The sequence below is a fragment of the Pan paniscus genome, chromosome 14, assembly GCF_029289425.2.
Source record: "Pan paniscus chromosome 14, NHGRI_mPanPan1-v2.0_pri, whole genome shotgun sequence".
NCBI lineage: Eukaryota > Metazoa > Chordata > Mammalia > Primates > Hominidae > Pan > Pan paniscus.
The window spans coordinates 43,663,870-43,688,951 of NC_073263.2; the positions used below are offsets into that span (position 1 = coordinate 43,663,870).

Below are 25,082 nucleotides of genomic sequence, written 5' to 3' on the forward strand. Positions count from 1 at the left end.
ATTTTGTTGGAGTCTTCTTTCTTTTTTTCTTGGTCAGGCTAAAGAATTTGTCCATTTTATTTATCTTTTCAAAAAACCAACTTTTCATTTCATTAATCTTTTGTATTTTTTTATTTCAATTTCATTTATTTCTGCTCTGATTTTTTTTTTCTTCTACTAATTTTGGGTTTCTTTTGCTCTGCTTTTCTAGTTCACTAAGATGCATGTTTAGGTTGTTTATTTGAAGTTTTTCTACTTTTTTGATGTAGGCACTTATTGCTATAAACTTCCCTCTTAGTACTTATTTTGCTGTTTCCCATAGGTTTTGGTATATTGTGCTTCAATTTTCATTTAAGAAATTTAGGCCGGGTGTGGTGGCTCACACCTGTAATTCCAGAACTCTTGGAGGCCAAGGCAGGTGGATTGCTTGAGCCCTGGAGTTTGAGACCAGCCTGGGCAACATGACAAAACCCCATCTCTACAAAAAAATACAAAAATTAGCTGGGTGTGGTGGTGCATGCCCATGGGTCCCACCTACTTGGGGGGATGAGGTGGCAGGATCACTTGAGCCCCAGGAGGTGAAGATTGCAGTGAGCCAAGATCACGCCACTGCACTCTGGCCTGGGTGATACAGTGAAACCCTGTCTCAAAAAAGAAAGGAAAGAGAAAGAAGGAAAGAGAGAGAGAGAGAGGGAGGGAGGGAGGAAGGAAGGAAGGAAGGAGGAAAGAAGGAAAGAAGGAAAGAAAGAAAGAAAGGGAGGGAGGGAGGAAGGAAGGAAGGAGGAAAGAAGGAAAGAAGGAAAGAAAGAAAGAAAGGGAGGGAAGGAAGAAGGAAGGAAGGAAGGAAGGAAAGAAAGAAGAAAGAGAAAGAGAGAGAAAGAGAGAAAGAAGAAAGAAAAAGAAAGAAAGAAAGAAAGAAAATTTTAAATTGACTCTGTCTCAAAAAAAAAAAAAAAACAGAAAGAAAACTTTACACAGACTCACTGGTGATTCAGGAACATATTGTTTAATTTCCATGTGTTTGTAAAGTTTCCAAAATTCCTCTTCTTATTAGTTTCTAGTTTTATTTCTTTGTGGTCAGAGAAGATAGTTAACATTATTTCAGTTGTTCTGAACTTTTTAAGACTTGCTTTGGGGCCTAACATATGGTCTATCCTTGAGAATGATCCACGTGCTGAGGAGAAGAATGTGTATTCTGCTGCTGTTGGATGAAATGTTCTGTAAATATCTATGAGGTCCATTTGGTCTATAGTGCAGATTAATTCTGATGTTTCTGTGTTGATTTTCTGTTTGATGATCTGTCCAGTGCTGAAAGTGGGGTGTTGAACTCTCCAGCCATTATTGTATTGGGGCCTATCTCTCTCTTCAGCTCTAATAATATTTGCTTTATATATCTGGGTGCTCCAAGATTGGGTGCATATATATTTAAAATTCCTCTTACTAAACTGACCCCTTTATTATTATATAGTGAGTTTTTTTGTCTCTTCTTATAATTTCTTTCTTGAAATCTATTTTGTCTGATAGAAGTATAGCGTCTCCTGCTTTTTTTCATTTCTGTTGGCATGGAATATCTTTTTTCCAACCCTTTATTTTCAGTCTATGTGTGTTTTTATAGGTAAAGTGTGTTTCTTGTAGTGAATAGATCAGTAGGTCTTATTTGTTTGTTTGTTTATTTTTTATCCATTCAGCTACTGTATATCTTTTGATTGGAGAGTTTAGTCCATTTACATTCAATGTTATTACTGGCAAGTAAGGACTTAGTTCTGCCATTTTCTTATTTGTTTTCTAGTTGTTTTGTGGTCTTCTTTCTTTCCTTCCTGTCTTCCTTTAGTGAAGGTGATTTTCTCTGATACTATTATTTAGTTTCCTGCTTTTTATTTTTTGTGTATTCATTTCTTTTGGTTTGAGGTTAACATGAGGCTTGCAAATGCTATCTTATAACTCATTACTTTAAGCTGATAACACTTTGAATAAACAGACAAACAAGCAAAAAGAAAGCTAATAAAAACTCTATGCCTTAACTTTGTTCCCTGGCATTTTAACTTTTTATTGTTTCTATTTTATATCCTATTCTATTGTTTATGTCTTGAAAAGTTGTTGTAGTTATTCCTTTTGGTTGGTTCATCATTTAGTCTTTCTACTTAGGATAAGAGTAGTTTACACCACAGATTCAGTGTTATAATGTTCTGTGTTTTCCTGTGTACTTACTAGCGGGTTTTGTACCTTCAGGTGATTACTTATTGCAATTCTTTCTTCTCCTTGATCAATTCTGCTATTAAAAGGCTGATGCATTCTTCAGTATACCAATTGCATTTTTCAGATGCAGAATTTCTGCTTGATTCTTTTTAGTTATTTCAATCTCTTTGTTAAATCTATCTGGTAGAATTCTGAATTCCTTCTCTGTGTTATCTTGAATTTCTTTGAGTTTCCTCAAAAAAGCTATTTTGAATTCTCTGTCTGTGAGATCACATATCTCTGTTTCTCCAGAATTGAACCCTAGTGCCTTGTTTAGTTCATTTGGTGAGGTCATGTTTTCCCGAATTGTCTTGATACTTGGAGATGTTCATCTGTTTCAGGTCACTGAAGTTAGGTATTTATTGTAGCCCTCATGGGCTGGGCTTGTTTGTATCCTTTTTTGGCAAATTTTTCCAGATATTCAAAAAGACTTGGGTGTTGTGATCTAAACTATATCTGCTTTAGGGGGCACCTAAGGCTAAAGCACTGTGGTTCTTGCAGACTTGTAGAGGTACCACTTTGATGGTCTTGGACAAGATCCAAGAGAATTCTCTGGATTGCCAGGCAGAGACTCTTGTTCTCCCTTACTTTCTCCCCAAAAAATGGAATCTCACTCTGTTCTGAGCCATCTGAAGCTGGGGATATTGTGACACAAGCACCCCTGCGGCCACCAGCACGATGACTGCATTGAGTCAGACCTGAAGACAGCACAGCACTGAGTCTTGCCCAAGGCCTGCTATAACCACTCCCTGGCTACTGCCTATGTTCACTCAAGATCCTAGGGCTTTACAATCATCAGGTGGCAAATCTAGCCAAGCCTGTGTCCTTCTCTTCAGGGCAGTGATATTACCCATGTGCCAGATAGGTCCAGAAGTGCTTTCCAGGAGCCAGGGACTAAAGTCAAAAGCCTTAGAAATCTAGATAGTGTTCTGTTACACTGTGGCTGGCATGGCACTGAAACCACAAGACATAGTCCTTCCCACTCTTCCCTCCTCTTTCCAAAAGCAGAGGAGCCTCATTCATGGCCACCGCCACCACAGGCCCATGGGAAGTACTGCCAGACTATCACTAATGTTTCCTTAAGGCTCAAGGCTCTTTAGTCAGCTTGTGGTGAATGCTGCCTGCCCTGGGACTCACCCTTCAGGGCTGTGGGCTCCCCTGGGGTCCAGGGCAGGTCCAGAAATGCCATCCAAGAACCAAGTCCTGGAATCAGGCATCCCAAGAGCCCACTTGGTGTTCTACCCACTGTGGCCAACCTAGTACCTAAGGGACAAGACAAGGTCCCCTTTACTTTTCCCTCTGCTTTTCTCAAGCAGAAATATTCTTGCCCCATAGCCACCACAGCTGGGAATGTGCTGAATCTGACCTGAACTCACCAAGTCTCAGAGTCTCACCCAAGGCCCTTGACATAGCACCTGGGTGTTGCTGCTGGTTATTCAGGGCCTAAGTGCTCTTCAGTTAGCAGATGATGAATGCAGTTAGGACTGGGTCCTTCCCTTCAAGGCAGCAAGTTCCCTTCTGGCCCAGGGAATGTCTAGAAATGTCATCTGGGAACTAGGGCCTGGAAAATAGGCCTTGCAACTGTGACCAGTGCCCTATCCTGCTGTAACTGAGCTGGGATCCAAGATGCAAGACAAAGTCTTCCCCACTCTTCCCTATCCTCTTCTCACGCAGAAGGAAGGTGTCCCTTTTAGAGCCATGATCTGTGCAGCCTGAGGTTAGGGTAAGGGCGAGGCCAGCACTCTTTTAGCTGCCCCAGCTGGTGTGTCAGAGGTAACATACTCCCACCCCACAGTCGATTGATTCTGGGCCCAGTTCATCCCTAGGATTCATCTATATGTTGCAATCCTTGTGGCCTAGGATGCCTTTAAAGGTTATTTAGAGCCCAAGAGCACTTTAGCCCACAGTGGTGAGGTCTGGGAAAATTCAACTTTCCACCACTGGGATCAGGAATTGCCCTCTGGCTAGAGCTAGTTTAAATGCTCCCTCTATGTGTGGGCAACAGCTGAGTTTGGTTTTTCTTTCTGCTCTAACAGGACAGCACTGAGTTCAATGTCTCACAATTGCTGTACTCTCCTCTCCCCGTGACCAGAGACACTCTCTGAACCGTGCTGCAGCTGCCAGAAGGATGGGAGTGGGATGGTGTCAGGATTCAAGGCTATGTTTTCTACCTCTTCAGTGCCTCTTTCAGTGATACGAAGTTAAAACCAGGTACTGTGAGTGGTCACCTGATTTTTGGTTCTTATGAAGGTGCTTTTTTGTGTGTGTAGATAGTTGTTAAATTGGTGGGCTTGCCAGAGGGACCACTGATGAAGTTCTACTCCGCCATTTTGCTTGACCTCTCTAGAATACAAGTTTTTTTTTTTTCCTTCAGCATATTAAATATATCATGTCACTCTATCCTGGCTTGTAATACACAGTCTGATGCTGTGTATTGGAGCTCCTTTGTATGCTATTTGTTTCCTTTATCTTGCTGCTTTCTTTATCCTTGATCTTTATCCTTTCTTTATCCTTAATCTTTGGGAGTTTGATTATTAAATGCCTTGGGGTACTTCTTTGCATTCAACCTGCTTGGTGTTCTATAACCTTCTTGTATATTGTATCCTCTACATTTGGGAGGTTCTCTGTTATTATCCCTTTGAATAAATTTTCTACCCCTATCTGTTTCTCTACCTCCTCTTTAAGGCCAATAACTCTTAGATTTGCCCTTTTGAGGCTATTTTCTAGATCCTGTAGGCATCCTTTGTTTTTTATTCTTTTTTCTTCTGTCTCCTCTGACCATGTAATTTCAAATAGCCTGTCTTCAAGCTTACTAATTCTTTGTTCTCATTAATCAGTTCTGCTGTTAAGGGACTCTGATGCATTCTTTAGTATGCCATTTGTACTTTTCACCTCCAGAAATTTTGATTATTTTTAATTATTTCAATCTCTTAACTAAATTTATCTGATAGAATTCTGAATTCCTTCTCTGTGTTATCTTGGATTTCATCAAGCTTCCTCAAAATAGATATTTTGAATTCTGTCTGGAAGGTCACATCTCTCTCTCTCTCTTGGATTGGTCAGTGGTGCCTTATTTATTTCATTTGGTGAGCTCATGTTCTCCTGGATCGTTTTCATGCTTTTGGATATTTATCAGTGTCTGAGCATTGAAGAGTTAGGTATTTATTTTGGTCTTCACAATCTGGGCTTTTTTTGTACTTGTCCTTCTTGGAAAGGCTTCCCAGGTATTCAAAGAGACTTGGGTGTTGTGATCTAAGGCTTTGGTCACTGCAGCTGTATCTGCTTTAGGGTATATCTTCAGCCCAGTTATACCGTGGCTCTTGCAGGCTCATAGAGATACCTCCTTGATTGTCTTGAGTAAGATCTGGGAGAATTCTCTGGATTACCAGGCAGAGACTCTTTTCTCTTCCCTTATTTTTCTTTAACAAATGGAGTCTCTTTCTCTATGTTGAGCTTCCTGGAACTGGGGTAGGGGTGGCACAAGCACCCCTGAGGCCAGCATCACTGGGACTGCTCTGGGTCAGATCTGAAGCCAGCATAGCCCTGGGTCTCACCCAAGACCTGCAGTGACCACTGTCTGGCTGCCACCTATGTTCACTCAAGACCCAAGGGCTCTACAATCCAGCCAGGCTTGCGTCCTTCAGGAAGTTCAGGCAAGTTCCCCCTGCCCCTGAGGGCATGTCCAGAGATGTCATCCAGGAGCCAGAGCCTGGAGTCGGGAACTTTGAGAATCTACCTGGTTCTCTATTTACTGTGGGCTGAGCTAGCATCCAAGCCAAAAGACAAAGTTCTCCCCATTCTTCCCTCCCCTTTCCTCAAGCAGAGGAGTCTCTCCCTATGGCCACCACTGCCTCAGGCCTAGGGCAAATATTACCTGGCTATCACTGATGTTCACGCAAGGACCACTGGCTCTTCAGTCAGCTTTGTTGAATGCTGCCAGTCCTGAGTCTCTCCCTTCAGGGCAGTGGGCTCGTCTCTGGCCCAGGGCAGGTCTAGAAATGCTGTCCAGGAGCCAAGGCTTAGAATAAGAGATCCCAGGAGCCTGCTTGGTGATCTGTCCCAAGCTGCAAGCTTGGTGAGCTGGTACCCAAGTTGCAAGACAAAGTCTCCTTTACTGTTTCCTCTCCTTTCTTCAAGCAGAAGGGATGTCTTCTCATAGCCTCCACAGCTAGAAATGTGCTGAGTCACTCCTGAAGCCAGTGCAGCTCTGAGTCTCACCCAATGCCTATAGCAAGTACTGCCTGGCTATCACTGCTGATTATTCAGGGCCCAAGGGCTTTTCAGTTAGCACGTGATAAATCCTTCCAGGACTGGGTCCTTCCTTTCAAGGCAGAGAGGTCCTCCCTGGACCAGGGTGTGCTTAGAAATGTTATCAAGCAGCTAGGGCCTGGAATGCGGCCTCAGGACTCTGCCTGGTAGTCTGTCCTACTGCGGCTGAGCCAGTATCCTAGTTGCAAGATAAAATCCTCTTTATTCTTCCCCTCGTCTCCTCAAGTGGAGAGAAACAGTCTCTCTTGGAGCTGTGAGCCATGCTGCCTGGGGATGGGGGAGGAGTGACTCAAACACTCCCTTGACTACCTCAAGCTGGTGTTTTCCTAGGTTGTATGCACCCCAAGTCCACTGCTTCCCCGCCCAGTACAGTAACAGGACTGGCCTAGGAATTGCACTCCTTGTGGCCTAGACTGTCTTTCAAGTTTATTTAGGACACTGGAGCACTTTAGCTCACAGTGTCAGGGCTTGCTGGAACTCAGGGTTCAACTGCTGAGATAGACAATTTGCCTCTCCCTAGGGCTAGTCTATATGCTCCTTCCATGGGCCCCAGCTGAGTTCTGCCCCATGTTGCTTTCCACTATGACTGGGCAGCACTGAGTTCCAACGCAAAATCCCACAATCACTGCACTTTCCCTCCCCTGTGCAAACAGATTCTCCCTCTGCATTTCCCTGGCTGCTGCTGGGGGATGGTGGGGGGTGGTGGTGTGGGTAATTCAAGGCTATCTTTCCTACCTTTTTCAGTGCCTCTTTCCTTAATATGTTAAAACCAGATACTCTGATCACTGACTTGATTTTTGGTTCTTATGAAGGTGCTTTATTGTGAGGACGGTTGTTCAATTTGGTGTTCCTGCAGGGTGGATGATCACTGGGGGCTTCTATTTTTCCATCTTGCTCCGCCTCTCTCAATTTGTTATAACTTTTTCATGATCACTTTTTTGATCCTGAAAGTCGAATTTAAAAATGTTAACCTATATTTAAATTAAACTCTCAAGTTGCTGAAGATAAAATTGCAAGAAATGTGAAAAGAAAATGTAAGAAGTATGAAGAACAGTTGTTTTGACTTTTTTTGGTCCATTTTTGACCCTTTGCTCTCTCTTCCTTGTTCCTAATTCCTAAAAATATCACCAAGACCTCAGGCTGCTCACATCAAATTTCTCTATGTCTTTTCCCACTTGCTGTGTCCTACTCTCAGCCTTTGCTTCCTCACACCTGGCCTGTGGAGTGGCCCCTCAAGTAGGGGTGAGAAAAATCAAGAGGCTTAAAAACATAAGATAACTGCCTCCCCAACTCTACCATATTCTCTCTCCTGCTGGAGGAAAAAAACTGAAACCAATGGCACATACTGGGTCATATAATTCTGTGTTGGTGTCAGACTCATTAGCCAGGAAACTGTTTAACTTCACTTTGCTTCAAGGTTTCCATCCACAAAAGCAAAGCTTATTCTTTGCTCCCTACTCATCACCCAGGATTTTGCTGGCAAGATGTATAAACAAAGGTTTATGGAGCACTTCTGGCAGGAGTGGAGAAGTCTGACTACCTTGTGTGTTCATTGTGAGGAAAGATCATTTGAAACTAGTAAACCAACAACAAACTACTGAGAAGGAAAAGATTGAAACAGCCCCTGCCTGGGGAAAGGAAAGAAATTGCCTCTAATCTGGCAAAAACTGTATGGTGAGGATCAGCACATTAAAGATGCAATAAACAGCGCTGGAAGTCGCAGGAAACAATAGTGATGAGAAGGTAGGTGGAGGGGCATCAGGATTCACCTGCCAACAAGCCCTATCAGGGAGCTGAGCACACTGTCCAGGAAAGTCAGAAATCCAAAAGATCTTTCCCACATAATCCCTGCTTTGGAGATGTTTCATATCTTGAATAGTATGTTGGATACATGGCTATATACTCTTTACAATATAAATCAGATTATTTACACCTAATATACAGTATATGTGAATTCTATCTTAATTTAAACTTTTTTTAATCTGTCTAATCCAATTTTAATTAATGAGTTTACTGATGTACCCATAAGCAGCTCTATTCCCAATTACCAATATTTATAACAGTCTTTATATTTATATTCAATAAGATCCATACAACATCATCATAGATACGGTCAAATTAAAACTGGCTTTATCCGTCATTCTCTAATAACTGTTATCACTGCATGTTTATAACACATGGATAATTACTCATATGCCAAATGTCTTTGGAATTACCAAAAATAAAATTAAACTATGTGCGTCAGACTTTTGGTATTAAATATATCTTACTATTTTAAAATTCATTAAAAATTGATAAAGCATTATGGAAATGTGACAACTCTATTTATCAGGATATTAGTTTTCCTAAAAGGTCCTATATTCTTACTAAGCCTAATAATAGAGTTTATGATATATTTAGACTTTGGGAAGAAATAGGTAACAACAGTTATTAGTGAATTATTAATCAGCTGTTCAGTTTACAGTTCTAACATAAAAGATAATATTTCTCGACCCAGATTCCATGCCTTACTGAGAACAATCAATGTCTGAAAGCAACCTAAAACTGTATTCTTGCTAAAAATCTATCACACTTTTGTAATTCACACATACTTGTGAAATTCAAGTTTGTGTATTCTCTTCCTAATGGGAACTTCAAATAAAGAAATAACATATTTTAAAATAGGCAGTAAATATAAGCCAATTAATTCATTTGCCACCACTTGAATATTCTTGTCAATATCAGCTCAGGCTCAATTTTTAGAGACAGTGAGGTATAATCACCATCCCATCTTCCTCATCATTAGGGTTTGGGTAATGTGAGTCTGAGATTTGCATGCAGGAAATTTATTGGGGTCTGCTCTAGGGAACAATCTCTCGGAAGGAGAAATTGAGCCCCTTGTATTGACGACAAAGATCCAAGCCCATGGGAAAGGGGGCCAGACTTTGTATTCCCACCTCGACCCATCACTGAATGTAAGCGTCCCTGGCAAAGGGAGCCATCAGCAGCAGAGAAAACCCTAGACATAGAGTCACAAGACCAGCCAGGGTCCTGTCCCACTGATCAGCTGTGCAGACTTCACCAAGACGCACAGCTCTGAATCTCTTCTTAAACTGGAAAGGGTAGATATGTTCCTGGAGCAATCAGGGACTCATTAAGGCATCAGAAAGTGGGGAGGAAGGACAGCTGGGCCAGGGCTAAAGAAGTAACTCTCCTGTGGATCTGCTTTTCACGGCTGATAGTATCCAATCATCAAATTGAAGGTGTCCCCAGGAGGCTGTGAACTTGGGCACCAGTCAGGCCAGTGTCAGTATCCAAGGAGCTTTTGGGAAGTGGTAGTGCTTGCAGTCAGATGGGTGGTCAGGCAGTAGTTCTGGGTTGTCCATCCAACTGGAATCAGGACTCCACACACTAGAAAAGGGACAGAGAATTCAGCAAGAGCTGAAAGATGCTAAGGGTCATGCTGACAGGCACTAATATGGAGGGCTCCAGTTCAGCTGGACTAGTAAACTTTCAGCATGGCTTATAAGGTCATGATGATCTTGTCCCTGCAGGCATACTCTTTTTTTTGAGATGGGAGTCTTGCTCTGTCTCCCAGGCTGGAGTGCAGTGGCGCGATCTCAGCTCACTGCAAGTTCCGCCTCCCGGGTTTGTGCCATTCTCCTGCCTCAGCCTCCCGAGTAGCTGGGACTACAGGTGCCCACCACCACACCCAACTAATTTTTTTTTTTGGTATTTTTAGTAGAGACGGGGTTTCACCGTGTTAGCCAGGATGGTCTCAATCTCCTGACCTTGTTATCCACCCACCTTGGCCTCCCAAAGTGCTGGGATTACAAATGTGAGACACTGCACCTGGCCCAGACATACTCTTTTGCCACAACCATTGCTACTCCCACCTCCTGTCCTGCTCCCCCACTACACTGAACTCTTTTTCCTCTCTACAACATATGCTGTGTGCTCTTTCAACTTGACTCTTCTACCTGAAGACCGTTCTCCTTGGCACTCTTTCTTTACTTGAATAATGCCTACTCATCCCTCAGGTGTCCACCAGGACCTTCCAGGAAGCCTTTCTTGACCTCCCTAGACTGGGTTAGGTGACCCTTCTGTGTTCCCCCAGAGCAGCATATGTGCAAGCATGATATAATGACTGGCACATCATAAACACTCTAAAGACAGTGGCCACTATTGATATTATTCTTCCTTGATAGTACATATCATTCTGAATTGTATGCCTGGGCCTCCTGGGCCTTCACTGTATCTCCAGCTTTCGGTACATTGAAGAGTATGCAGTACATACCTGATAAGTGTTTGTTAAAATAATGAAATTCTCAGTTACACAACTGGGCAAACATGGATGTGACAGCATGGGGAAGGGGTTGGCCAGGGCTCCTTTGCAATATCCCAGAGACTTGCCCTCAGAACCAATGCCCACCTCTGCCAGGGGCTGGGTCTAAGCCCCTATCTGTGTTGGCTGTTATACTTAAGATTGTGTAAGGAACAGGGAGGAATCAACCTGTTGGCTGAAGACTCTCAGAGCCTGCAACCAAGAAGGACCAGGACAGTCATGGACAGTCACATGGGCAGGACTGCTGCTCACAGTGCAATTCCATCATTTGTTTATTTAAGAGGCAGTGCAGTTCATGGAATGAACATAGGATTTGGGGTCAGATACACCTGAATTCAAATCCCTATTCTTTACCCTAGAGCTATGGGGTAGAGGTTAAGGGCAGAATCTTTGGGGCAAGACTTCTTAGAATTGAATTTCAGCTTCTCCACTTCCTGGCTGTGTGACATTAGACACATTATGTAACCTGTCTGTGCCTCAGTTTTCTCATCTGTAAAGCAGAGAATAATAATTCCTGCTTCATAGGGCTATTATGAGGGTTAAGGAGTTAATAATTATAAAGTTCTTAGAACTGCATTTGGCAAATAGTAGTAAGTACTATACTAGATTTACCTAACCATTCTAAGCCTCAATTTTCTCATTAGAAAAAAATGGACATATGTAGAACATTTGGTACAATGTCTCACATATGGGTCATTCTCAGTAATTATATTATTTCCATTACTGTTACTTCTCTTGTAAGTGGAATATCCTTTCTAGGGTAAACTAAATTGATTAATAGAAACCTTCCTGTGGATACTTCTGGTCTCAACTGACAATTTTGGGAGAAAAGAAGCTGTTTCTTCATGGTTCTGGGCCAGTCACACCCCTTCTGGCTTGCCTTTTTTGTCTAATGTTCTGAGAACCTTCTTCATAGACCCAAACACTCCAGAACATACCCATTTCTCTGGCAGATAAACAAAGGAGAGGTGCATTAGTTTCCAAGGGCTGTCATGAGAAAGTACCACAAATTTGTTGGCTTAAAGGAACAGAAATTTATTCTCTCACAGTTCTGGATCCAAAAGTCTGAAATCAAGGTGTCAGCAGGGCTATGCTCCTCTTAAGGCTCTAGAGAATTTACTTGCCGCTTCTGGCTTCTGGTGGCTCCAGGCATTCCTTGGCTTTAGGCAGCAGAATGCCAATCTCTGTTTGTCTTCACTTGGCCCTCTCCCTCTGTCTGTTTCTGTCCCAAATCTCCTGCCTTTTTCTTATTACTTGTCTTTGAATTTAGGGTTCACCCTAAATTCTGGATAATCTCAAGATCCTTAACTTAATTACATCTGCAAAGACACGTTTCCAAATAGGTTCACATTTACAGGAACTAAGGGTTAGAATGTGGCCATATCTTTGGGGGTCAACTATTGAACTCACTATAAGAGGGGTAACTGAGCCCTAATTGGGGCTGAATAGAAAGCACCCATTAACCTTGTTTGGACCTACCTGTACTTCCTTTTCCTTTTTTCTTTTCCCTGAACACTTGTTCCAGTTTTGTCTATTTCCCATAGATGGAATGGTCACAGCCAGAGGAACAAGCAAGAAATCACAACCAACAAATCTGCTTATTCCTGGGCTTCAACCTGGCCCACACCTGCAACTGCTTCTTGCTTCAGGGTTTGCTGTGGGCAGTACATAAGCTACTTGACCCAATACTCATGTGAAAGTTTATTCTGCTTGGCCCTCCCAGTTGCCTTGCAGACATCCAGGAGAGTTGGGTATCACTTGGGACCTGGCAGTGTGGGCTTGCCCTGCCAGGCTCTTCAACAGGGTTGCCTTGGTCACGTATTAGATTTCATGCATGGGGCCAAACCAGGAGACCTTGGTGAGCTGGAACAAGAAGGGGCAGTGGATCTGGGTCAGAGCAGGAATTATACTTGTAGTTGGACTGGGCAAATAGGCTCAGAGAAGGAATCTGTGTCAAAAGCTTGGCAGATTGGCAGGAAACCTGAGGCCTGATGCACAAATTAGAATGGATACTAGCTTTCCATCTACACAGGCCAGTTCTTAGTTCTCATAAGTCTGACTGGGGGGTTCTGTGACATGTGGCATATCATGGATTGCAAGGGTAAACTAAATTCTTTTTTTCTTTCTCTCTAATACAGAGCCTCGCTCTGTCACCCAGGCTGGAATGCAGTGGCACAATCTTGGCTCACTGCAACCTCCGCCTCCGGGATTCAAGCAATTCTCCTACCTCAGCCTCCCGAGTAGCTGGGATTACAGGCACGTGCCACCACACCCGGCTAATGTTTTTGTATTTTTGATAGAGACGGGGTTTTACCATGTTGGCCAGGCTGGTCTTGAACTTCTGGCCTCAAGTGATCTGCCTGCCTTGGCCCCCCAAAGTGCTGGCATTAAAGGCGTGAGCCACTGTGCCTGGCAAGGCTCAACTAAATTTAGCATATATTTATTAAGGATTTGCCATATGCCAGGATCTATAATACAGAGGTCAGACAATCCTTGTCTTCAAGCAGATGAAAGTGTAGCAGCAGACACACACATATAAGAATTAATTGCCATAAAATGTGATAACTATATGTGCACAGTGTTATGAGAGGCCAAAAGTAAGAAATCATTCTGCCTTGGGCTAGGGAATGGGTCATGATGGGAGCACAGAAGAGGCAATATTTGATCTAGATCTTAAAGAATTCAGTAAGGAATGGCTGAGAAGAGCAGCCCAGGAAGCTTGTCCAGCTGACCAAGTGGGTGCCTCTTCTTTTTTGTGTTTATCTCATCCATAACCTAGACCTTCAGTGGAAAGAACAACCTTCATACAATAACTTTTTAAAAAAATAAACATTACAGAGACAGATATTAAACATATCCGACAAATGAGTCATGCCCATGGAAACAACCAACCACAAAAGACTCCATTTGTAAGGAACTGGCTTAGTGGTTGCTAACTTAACATCAGGGGCCCATGGCCATTACTACTATTATTCCTACTGTTATGTACTAGTTTTAGACTTTAGGGTATCATGATGTTTCAATGACTCATTACTATTGAGCATTTCATGTGGCCTATTTGGATGTATTTCTTATTAAAAATGTTTTTCATTTATTTCACATATAATATTGGTGTAAGACGCTTATAATCTCAATCTCTGGTAAAGGTAAGAAGGCTACTGCTCATTATTGCCTGCTCCATATATTTTTAGTATTTAATGAATCTCTCTTTGAACTTTCTTGGGGGTGTCTTCTAACACAACACCTTTATTTATTTATTTATTTTTAATTATACTTTAAGTTTTAGGGTACAGGTGCACAACATGCAGGTTTGTTACATATGTATACATGTGCCACGTTGGTGTGCTGCACCCATTAACTCGTCATTTACATTAGGTATATCTCCTAATGCTATCCCTCCCCCCTCCCCCCACCCCACAACAGGCCCCAGTGTGTGATGTTCCCCTTCCTGTGTCCATGTGTTCTCATTGTTCAATTCCCACCTATGAGTGAGAACATGTGGAACACAACACCTTTATAATTAGTAGAGATGTTAAATTTGAAAATGATGCATCTTCACAGAGTATTAATTTTGTTTAATTATTATTCAGTTGCATTTAAGTAATTTAATTGTTTAAGTTTCAAATATAAGGTTTAAATATATTCCAATACTAGAACAAACATAGATATATTACTCAACTTTTGATATACATAGCATATATGTCAGCATTGAATATAAAATTCAAATAGTTTCTAGAATCATACAACAGATCTCTTTTAGATAAGAGAAAAAAAAATAAAGAACATCCAAACTGGAAAGAAGTCAGATTATCCTTGTTTACAGGTAAAATGATCTTAGATTTAGAAAAGAACTAAAGACTCCACCAAAAAACTGTTAGAACTGATAAATTAAGTAAATTTGTGGGATAAAAAACCAAATACAAAAATCAGCAGCAATTCCCATAAGCCAACAGCGAACAATCTGAAAAAAAAAGAAATCAAGAAAGCAATCCCATTTATAGTAACTACCAGGAAATAAAATACTTAGGAATAAAATGAAGCAAAGGAGAGAAAGAATTTTTTTTTTTTTTTTTTTTTTTTTTTGAGACAGAGTTTCACTCTGTCATCCACCTCCTGGTTTCAAGCTATTCTCCTGCTTCAGCCTCCCAAGTAGCCAGGATTACAGGTGCCGGCCACCACACCCAGCTATATTTTGTATTTCTAGTAGAGACAGGGTTTCACCATGTGGCCAGGCTGGTCTTGGACTCTTGACCTCAAGTGATCCACCTGCCTCAGCCTCCCAAAATGCTTGGGATTACAGGCGTGGGCCACCATGCCTGTCCCAAAGAAGAGAAAGATTTCTACAAGGAAAAAGATAAAGCACTGGTGAAAAAAATTGAAGATGACACACCCCCAAAAATGGAAAGACAGCCCATGTTCATAGATTGGAAGAATTAATACTGTTAAAATGTCCAGACTACCCAAAGTAATCTACAGATGCAATGAAAACCCTATCCAAATACCAATTACATTGTTCATAGAAATAGAAAAAACCATCTTAAAATTCGTATCAGTTCTGAATAGCTAAAGCAATCCTAAGCAAAAAGAACAAAGCTGGAAGCATCATACCATCTGATTTCAAAATATACTATAAAGTTACAGTAACCAAAGCAGCATGGTACTGGCATAAAAACAGACACATAAACCAATGGAACAGAATAGAAAGTCCAGAAATAAACTCATGCATTTACAGCCAACAAATTTTCAACAAAGGTGCCAAGAACATACATTGGGGAAATTATTGTCTTATTGATAAATGGTGCTAGGAAAACAGGATATCCATATAGAGAAGAATAAAACTAGACTCCTATCTCTAATCATATACAAAAATCAAAATTAATTAAAAATATTAAATGTAAGGCCTGAAACTATAAAACTCCTAGCAGGAAACTTTGGGAAAATGTTTCAGAACATTTGTCTGGACAAAGATTTTTTTTTAGTAAGATCCCAAAAGCATAGGCAGCAAAAGCAAAAATTGATAAATGGGATTACATCAAGCTAAAAGGCTTCTGCATACCAAAAGAAACAATTAACAAAGTGAAAAGACAACCTACAGAATGGTAGAAAACAAATTATCCATCTGACAAGAAATTAATAACCATAATACATAAGGAACACAAACAACTCAATAGCAATAAAACAAATAATCTGATTTTATAATGAGCAAAAGATGTGAATAGACATATCTGACAAGAAGACAACCAAGTGGTCCACAGGTATATGAAAAAATATTCAAAATCACTAGTTGTCAGAGAAAAGCAAATCAAAACCATAATGAGATATCACCTTATCCCAATTGAAATGGTTATAATCAAAAGACAAAAAATAACAAGTGCTGGTGAGAATGCAGAGGAACAGGAACACTTTTACACTATTGGTGGGAATGTAAACTAGTACAACTACAAAAAACAGTAGAGAGATTCCTCAAAAAACTAAAAACAGAATTACCATATGATCCAGCAATCCCACTGCTGAGTATATACCCAAAAGAAAGACAGTCAGTATGTGAAGGAGATATCTGCATTCCCATGTTTATTGCAGCACTATTCACAATAGTCAAGACATGGAATCAGCCTAAGTGTCCATCAACAGATGAATGGATAAAGAAAATGTGCTATATATATGTAATGGAATATTATTTGGCCATGAAAAAGGATGAAATCCTGTCATTTGCAGCAACGTGGATGAAACTGGAAGTTATTAAGTGAAATAAGCCAGGCACATAAATACAAATACTGCATTTTTTCACTCATATATGGTGAAAAATATATGGAGGTAGTAAACAGAATGGTAGTGACCAGAGGCTGGAAAGGGGGATGAAGAGAGGTTGGTTAATAGGTACAATAACACAGTTAAATAAAAGGAGTAACTTCTAGTGTTTTATAGTACAGTAGGGCAACTACAGTTAACAATAACTTATCATAAATTTCAAAATACCTAGAAGATTGGGAATGTTCTGAATGCAAAGAAAAGATAAATATTCGAGGTGACGGATATCCCAATTACCCTGATTTGAGCATTACACATTGTATGATTGTATGAAAATATCCATGTACCCCACAAATATGTACAACTATTATGTACCAATAAAAAGGGGGAAAACAGGCCTTAAACAATACAAAAGAAGCCAGATACAAAAGGCTTCATACTGTCTGAATCCATTTATATTTTGAAAAAGGCAAAATTACAGGGGTACAAATTAGCTCGGTGGTTGCCAGGGGCTGGGAGTAGAGGAAGGAAATTGACTGCAAAGGAGCATAAGGAAATTTGGGAATGATAAAAAATACCCTTTACCTTCATTGTGATGGTGGTTACATGATTGAATGTATTTGTAAAAATTCAACCAACTATACAATAAAAATTTTACTTATGTAAATTATATCTTAAACCTAACTTTAAGGAAAGTCAGGTTACTCCAGGCTCCCTTTCCAGGCAAATTCACTGCTGCATCCATTTTTTCTGATCTGCTTTTAAGAATACCTAGAAGGAAGAGTTTGAGAATTATTCATTTAATATCTCTTTAAAAGAGGGGTCTTGGAGTATGATTCTGCATGAGTTAAACCCCAAGATCTTGAACAATTTAAACTTGAACAATAATTTTAGGTGTAGAAGGTATAGGGCACTTTCAAATTGTATAAAATACCGACATGCCTACCCACAATATTTTATAGATACATAATCATTTATTCTAGCATTGTGTAGCTTCTTTACTTGTGAAATATTCACTTGTGACTACATACCAGCAAGGGATGTGCATTAGTTTCCTAGGGCTGCTGTGACAAGGTACCATAGACTAGATGGCTTAAACAACAGAAATTTATTTTCTCACAATTCAGGAGGCTGGAAGTCCAAGATCAAGGTGTCAGCAGGGTTAGTCTCTTTTGAGATCTCTCTCCTAGACTTATAGATGGCCACCTTTTTGCTGTGTCTTCACATGGTCTTCCCTCTGTGTTCTAATCACCTTTTCTTATAAGGACACCATTCATACTGGATTACAGTCCACCTTAATGAGTTCATTTTAACTTAATTACCTCTTTAAAGGCCCTATCTCCAAATGCAGTCACATTCTGAGATATCGGGGGTTAGGACTTCGATATATGAAATTTGAGGAGACACAATTCAGCATGCTTCCCACCCCTTCCCTCTTCCACCATGGACATTTTTCCTACTCCAGCCACCCTCCAACCACGCTGCCTCTCCCAAGATGTAACTTTCTTCTTCTTGGTTTGCTTTGGTTACTTCCACATGTTGATCAAACATCTGTAAAAGGAAATCAAAGCACTAAGACACTGTAAAGATGCCAAGACACTGTATGCAGGCCCAGGTGGAAAAAAATGTGTCATTTAATATTTGTATGTATTTGTTTGCTTTGGTGTATTTCTACAGATCCTTTTCTTGAAAGGCTATATATAGCAGCTTTGAATATCCAAAGTATATTGGGAACATATGAAATATGTGGAACAGAAGCTTAAGTGCTGCCCATACCACACAGCCTTGTACTCACTGCTCCTACACATATAAATGAGTGAAGAATGGTTGAATAGAAAATCTGCAGCAAGGCAACAATAGTCCAGTTTTTAACCCCAGCTTCTCTGTAGCTAACATGAATAATTCATGGTAAGCTGGATCCTTACAGTAATTTATCGATGAGTAGTATAATCATTTATTTCAAGCTGAACACATTTCTCTGGCTCTGCTTCCTCCACCACAAGATACTTCCAGGCAGCTCTGGGAGAATTGGAAGCATGTTTTTCTTCCAGTATTTGCCTGGTCTCATAGAGCAGCAAATAGTAACATAAAGAGCTCAATCTGTATGCACAAAAGCAGTTGATGTAGACTATTTTTAGGTTCAAGTTTTGAGCAAACAATATACGGAGAACCCTTTGCAATTAATACTAAGACTAGGAAGTGATGAGCCCATCAAGGTTGGGTGTGAGGCATGGATGAGCATCAGTGAAGGACACAAAGTCAGGATGATAACAAGCAAACGGGAGCTAGACAAGAAGGAAGGCAGAAACATTTCAGGTTACACCATAACATCATCAGGAAGGGACTGGACGAATAATTGCAGCACTGGCTACCTTCTGTTGAGTGTTTCTTACTCTGTAAGGCCTGCACTAGGTGCTCTACATATCATGGGCTTAACCTGAGCACAGCACTGCCATTTGACTTGTAGGATCCCTCGTTTGCAGATAAGGATAGTGAAGCTCTGTAAGATGCACTACGTGGTGGAGTTAGAACCCAAGCACCAAGTTTTCCATGAGGCCCAAGCCCATTCTCTTTTGATATCCGTTATAATGGTCCCACACTGTGGCTATAGCATTATGTTGTTTATGTGTTATTCATAGTTCATCATATTGAGTAAACAGGATGGACTTTTAGCAAACTGGGCAGAGTTTGTCTCTAAGTGTGGTTTCAATTCATCTCAAGTTTTTTTGTTTTTAATTGCCTATATAAAGTTCAAAGAAACCCTATCATGCAGATTCTGCTAAGAAGAAGATGCTTCAAGCAGAGAAATGCAGTTGATTTTTTTCATTCAGGGTTCTAATGTCCAGAGTGGGCTAACCTTATTAAGGAGTGTAGGCCCTTTATTGAAAGGGGTGGGAGAGGTTCTTTTTTGCAGCAGTTGAGAAGGCATGCTCTCTCCACAGGTGAGGTGGTTGTCTAATGGGAGATAGAACAGGCTGGGTTTCTGAATAAGTACATGAATACATTTGATTTCAGTATTCCCTGAGTGATTGAGGGGGTTGCTATAATGCTTGGTGCAAATAGGAAAGGTCAGTAGGGACAAGTGGGAAGAGTCCAAAAGAAGAAACCTAATGAAGGAAAGTGAATGGAAGAGAAGAAGGAGCACCAGGGGATGGCCACGGTGGCCATTGTAAGTGCCTTTGACCCAGACACTCAACAGAGCACCTAAGCCTAGATGGGTAGAGCCAAGATTGTTTTTGATGCCTGGGTTGGATCCAAAACTTCCAGCCAGGTCTGCCTTTACTTGGGTGTCTTGGCTTTTGCATTCCCACAGCTGTGACTCAGACCTGTGTTTTCTGGGATGGGAAAGGAATACGGCAAATTATGAGATAAGAAGTGAAAAAAGAATAACTGGCAACCATTATTCCTGCACCCTGGGAAAGAGGGTCCTGCCTGCCTGGCCCTGCCTCTCTTGCTGACTCATGCTGTAGTCGTGACAGTGCCTTTGACTCATCCAGCCTAAGAACCCAAGAATCAACTCTGACACTTCATTCCCATGCATGGCATACCTGGTCATCAACACGGAGGAATTTTAACCCCAAACTATATTTTGAGCCTGTTCCTTGCTCCATCCCACTACCAATGTGTTGAGTCAGGCCTTCCTCCTTTCTTATTTGGAGCAGTAAGAGCCTCCCAACTTGTCCTCCTGCCTCCAGTCTACCCAGACAGTCCATCCTCTGACCTTCCACCTGAGTGATCTTTCTGGAAAACAAACCAATCCTGTCACTCCTCTGCTTCTTAATGCCAGAGTAGGATTCTCAACTGAAGACTCCCCTGAACTCCAAGAATCCAGGGGCAAAATTGTACATTTATGCCATGTAGCAGAGGTAGTTAGTGATTAACAAATATTCCTTGTGTATCCCCATATATTCCAGCCTCCCTTGCAGTCAGGTTGGAGCATGGGACTAATTTGATCAACTCAATGTGGTAACATGCTGTATTTCATGGTTATCTGTGGCTCTGATTGGAAGTCATGAAGGTTGGATGACTTTTTTGAATGGGGAAACAAAATAGTTACTTCTTACTAATTCCAATATTTGGGGGGATTAAAAACAAATTTATGAAGACACGTGAGCCATAGGAAAAAAATATTTAAAGAGAGTCCTTAAGAATGAATATTGTGGACCTCTGGCCTACAGAAAAAAGTCCAAACATGACACTCACATCAAAACAGATGAGACACAAAAGCCATTCTGGTTTTGTTGACAATAAAGTCTTGTTGCCCTGTGCTTTGCCAACCTGGACTTTGACTAATTATTTCCCAGTTATGCTTTACACTTCCATGTGGGCCTGCCCTTGCAACCTCCAGTCCCTCATCTCCAGCCTGTCCAGTTCTCCCCTTATCCTGCAAGACCCAACTAAAATGTTGAACTCAACCTTCTCTGTTGAATTCCCATTGCCCTCAGCCATAATTTTAGTCACAATGCTTCTTTCATCATATTGGCATCCCTGACTGTTCGTTAAAATGTGAACTTCTCCCACACATGTAGTGTCTCCTTCCCATCTCTGTGCCCCCTAATGCCTAGGATAGTGCCTGGCACAGAGGGGGCATTCACCAACTACAGTCTCCTTGGGGATACTCTTCTAGGCTCCTCAGATGGGTGGGTTGCATGTGGCGATGAGTAAACTATTTATCTAAGTGCCCCCTTGCTGTTCCTCAAGCGTGCCAAGCCTGCTTTCCCCCACAGCCCTCACGTTTGCACCTATCTCGGCCCAGAACTCTCTCCAGACCTCACATAGCCCTCTCCCCCACATCAGTCAGAGCGGCTTTCTCTGGTCCTTCTCCCTTTATCTCCTTATTCTGCCTTGTGTCTTCACAGCACATCTGGTACATTTTATTTTGCATTTACTATTAAGTCTGTTCATTGTCTCCCCCAAGTAGACTGTAGGCTCTGTGAGGTCAAGGGCTTTGTCTTGTTCATTGCACATTAGTGGGCACTCAAAAATATTTTTGAATGAAGAAATAATAAAGTTATCATATTTTAACACATCAAATCTGAAACCAAGCCTCATTTTTCAAGCGTTCTTTTCATAAAGCCGTAAAGCTTTAGATTAAGAAAGGAATTTGGAGGGTTTACTTGAGCTCTGTATTCTCATTTAACTGAAGTGGAAGCAGAGATCTCTGACAGCAAAATAACTTGCCCCATGCAGGGCTGAAGCTAGAACCCTTGTCTGACTCCTGGGTCTTGACTCCTAGCACAGTGTTTTGCATGTGGTAAGCATTCAGTTAATCAATGAGTGTTAAGTTGAATTAAAACTAGAAAAGGCTGAGCAGTTTGATGCCTGTGTGTGCAGCTTTCTGCCCTGTTTATAAACTGAGCTCAAAAGACATGGGCCTCTAGGGAGTTACTTGAGAAAACAAAAGTATAGCAGATGGGGATCCAGGTTCTTACCCTGACACATGGACTCCGTTGGGCAGACCTAGACCAGTTAACCACACAACTACCTGACCCTCCACACTGCATGTCCCCCAGATCTGTAGACATAGCTGGCACTGTTTGCTGGTCACCAGTGGATGTTAAAGGTCAAAAGAGAAAAGGATCTCTCTTTTAGCCAGGAGCACTGACTAGGTGACTGCTAGGGAAAAGCAAGAAATGCAGCGTCAGGCCACCATGGTAGGTAGTGGTTGAGGAGCCTGAGAACTAAAGCTCCTTCCGTTCTCAACCTCACACTCTGGGCCAGTTACTGAAATTGTCTAGACCTTCACTTGAAAAATAAATCCTATAGTTAGGAATAACCAGGGTTTCATTACAAAGTTCTTGGCACATACTCCAGGACTAAATTATATATGGTAGTGGTGCAAATTGCCAATCAAACAGTGCCTTCCACAATGAGGGGCAAACATAATGAAACCTTAGTTTGGTAGATCATAACAAAATTGCTCATTATTTCTTCGTCTCTCCTTTAGATGGAAAAGTGTCACCTTTTCTATATGTTCTTTGCCCATTTCAGCTTCTGCCCTCAGACTCTCAGGAATATGGAGAATTCTTTCTCTAAACACTCACGATTAAACAAATTAGGAGATTTCCTAATTGTTTAAGGATGTACGGTTGTTCAACAAGGACCCATGTTCCACCACTCTCCTCTTCTGCAGTATGGCAGACAACCATCAATAACCACAGGGTCCCAACCCAAGCCTTGGAGCTCACCTCATAATTCCTCATGGTCCAGAGAGCCTTCACAATCAACTGGAGCTGTTAGATGTAATGAAATTATTTGCCATCCTCAGTTTCAGTTGTATAAAGCCAGGACCAGAATGTACAAACTGTCCTCAAACTTTTGTCTAACTCTAGGTCATGCATTTCTAAATCAAAGGCAGTTGCCTGTCTTGCAGGATTTGTTTTCTTTCCTTTTTGTTTTTCTATTTTCCTCTAAGCATACAAGGAAGAACAGAGATTTCAACCATTATTTCTCAGTGAACTAAACATCAGACTATAAGTTTTCAAGTCAGCCATGACCTGGCATCTCTCCGTCTTTTGAAAACGAAGCCAAACAATCTATGGTGCGGTCTCCTTAAGCTGTGTCCGAAATATGCAGGGTTGTGCAAGATGCAATGTTTTGGTCAGTCACTAGGTGGCATCTAATTGAGGCACCGGGTGAACTCTCCCAGAAGGAGCGTGTTTTAGAGCACACCACAGTTCTCCATTCTGGCTGCCATTGTTTGGTGGGCGTGTTGGAGTTAATCCATTGCCATCTGTCTTTATTTTGCTAACTTAGTCGGACGCCACACAATTGAGTTCTGCAAATGTCGGCTCTCCAGTACAGCAATTACCGAGTCTCTCTCTAAACAATATCACCGCACGGCATTCTTCCTGCCTTGCCTAGAGCTTGAAACATTCAGGCTCATTTTGACTTTCTTTGCTTATAGCGCTTGTCATCTTCAAAGATGAAAGAAAAATGGTCTGAACTCAAAGCCACAACAAGGCATGACTTCTCTTTCCAAACTGAGTACATACCAATCAACATGTTCCTATTACATAAAAACCCCAGGCAACACAGCCAAGGATGTGGGCTTGTGCTTGTGCAGTCCAGGAAGACACCACCGCCTCCTCCAGGATGCAGACAGAGTGCATTTTGTTGTTGATGATGATGTTGTTCTTTTAATATTTGAGGGACTGGTGGGAGAGGTGGCAAGTGAGGCACATGGAAGTAATAGGAGAAGGAAGTTAGGAAGGAAGGAAGGAGAAAGAGAAAGAAAGAAAGAGAAAGAAAGAGAAGGAAAGAAAGAAAGAAAGAAAGAAAGAAAGAATATAGAGGAGGAGTGGGGAGTGAGCTGATATTTGAAGGACCTAACTTCCATTGCTGTTCCAGAAGAGGGATGAATTAATAATCTCAGTAACCTAGAAATGGTGTTTATTTTCCATTGTTTGCTCATTTCATTCATTCACGCATTGTGTATTGAAGACCTACGCTGTGCATCAGGCAGTGTATGAGATGTTCCAGATACAAGTGGGATCGATTCATCAAGAATCATTGTCTTCTTTGAGCTTACATTTTGTGGGGAGACAGACATTGATCAAGTAAACACAAGCATGATAGCTGTTGTGAAATAGACACAAAAACACACAGGGTGTTGCACAAGCACACAATGGGTGCCCTCACCTAGTCTGGGGGCCAGGAAAGGATCTCTGAGATAGGTGAGGATGAAGGGGGTTTTTAGAGTATCATTCTTCTTTGTTGTACTCTCACGTGCTAAATACTCTGCTTTGCAATTAGCAGATGCTAGATTCATATTTGGTGACCAACTAGCAAGTGAGGAAGATCTAGCAGGATGAGAACCAGTGAAAATACAGCCCAGTCCCTGATGGGACTAATTCCTCCTTAATCCTTTGCTTTTGCCTTTTTTCCCTGCCAAAATTATATTAAGATTTGCATCCATCTTTTATCTTTATTTAAGTCCATTTTGTTCAAAGTTTTCAATGCCTGGTAAACCAAAAGTGAATTGAACATTAACATATTAGTTTACATTGCTATCTACTGTAGTTCTTCAGAATCGATTCACTGTTTAAATTTTAGAAAATAAGAGGCAATTTGGGGAGCAAAGAAGAGGAAGCCAGAAAAAAAGGGAACATACTGTGTTTGTCTTCTCCACTGTATTACCATATTTTCAAATGTAATTTCTGTCTTCAGGGTTTCCACTATGAAGCAGAGGGAGTCCATATCCTATGTATTGACATAAGATTCGAGCAAAGGCAAACCCACGAATATGCAGTTTTTGGGAACTGTAAATTCCCTGAGTTTCATTATAGGTGCTGGAATAGGTGGATATTGTAAGGATTTAATGTGGTCTCACTACTTACCAGTGCATCTGTGAATGACCCATTCTTGTAGGACTTTATCTTGTCAACCAAGTCTATTTGTCATTAAATATTTGTGGTCTGAGTCCTTTAAAGTCATCTCCTGGGAGAACTGCATTGCCAGGTAGTTTGAAGACCAACGCCAGCTACATAGTAACATAAGGAGCCTTTGCCTTGCTTTATTTTGGTCT

The 25,082-nt window shown here is 41.3% G+C and overlaps 1 long non-coding RNA gene across 4 annotated transcripts in view; it reads left to right on the top strand.

The window, feature by feature from the left end:
* LOC103784280 (uncharacterized) overlaps positions 1-25,082 on the top strand; it is a 197,688-nt gene that overhangs the window by 125,772 nt on the left and 46,834 nt on the right. For 2 of the 4 annotated variants that reach the window (XR_008620593.2, XR_010109680.1), the window contains one exon: positions 4,251-5,435. The exons of 1 other annotated variant lie outside the window; for it this stretch is intronic. This is a non-coding gene — a long non-coding RNA (uncharacterized LOC103784280). Of the gene's footprint in view, positions 1-4,250; positions 5,442-25,082 lie in introns of those variants that run through there. One more of the 4 variants, XR_010109681.1, reaches the window with a different exon arrangement.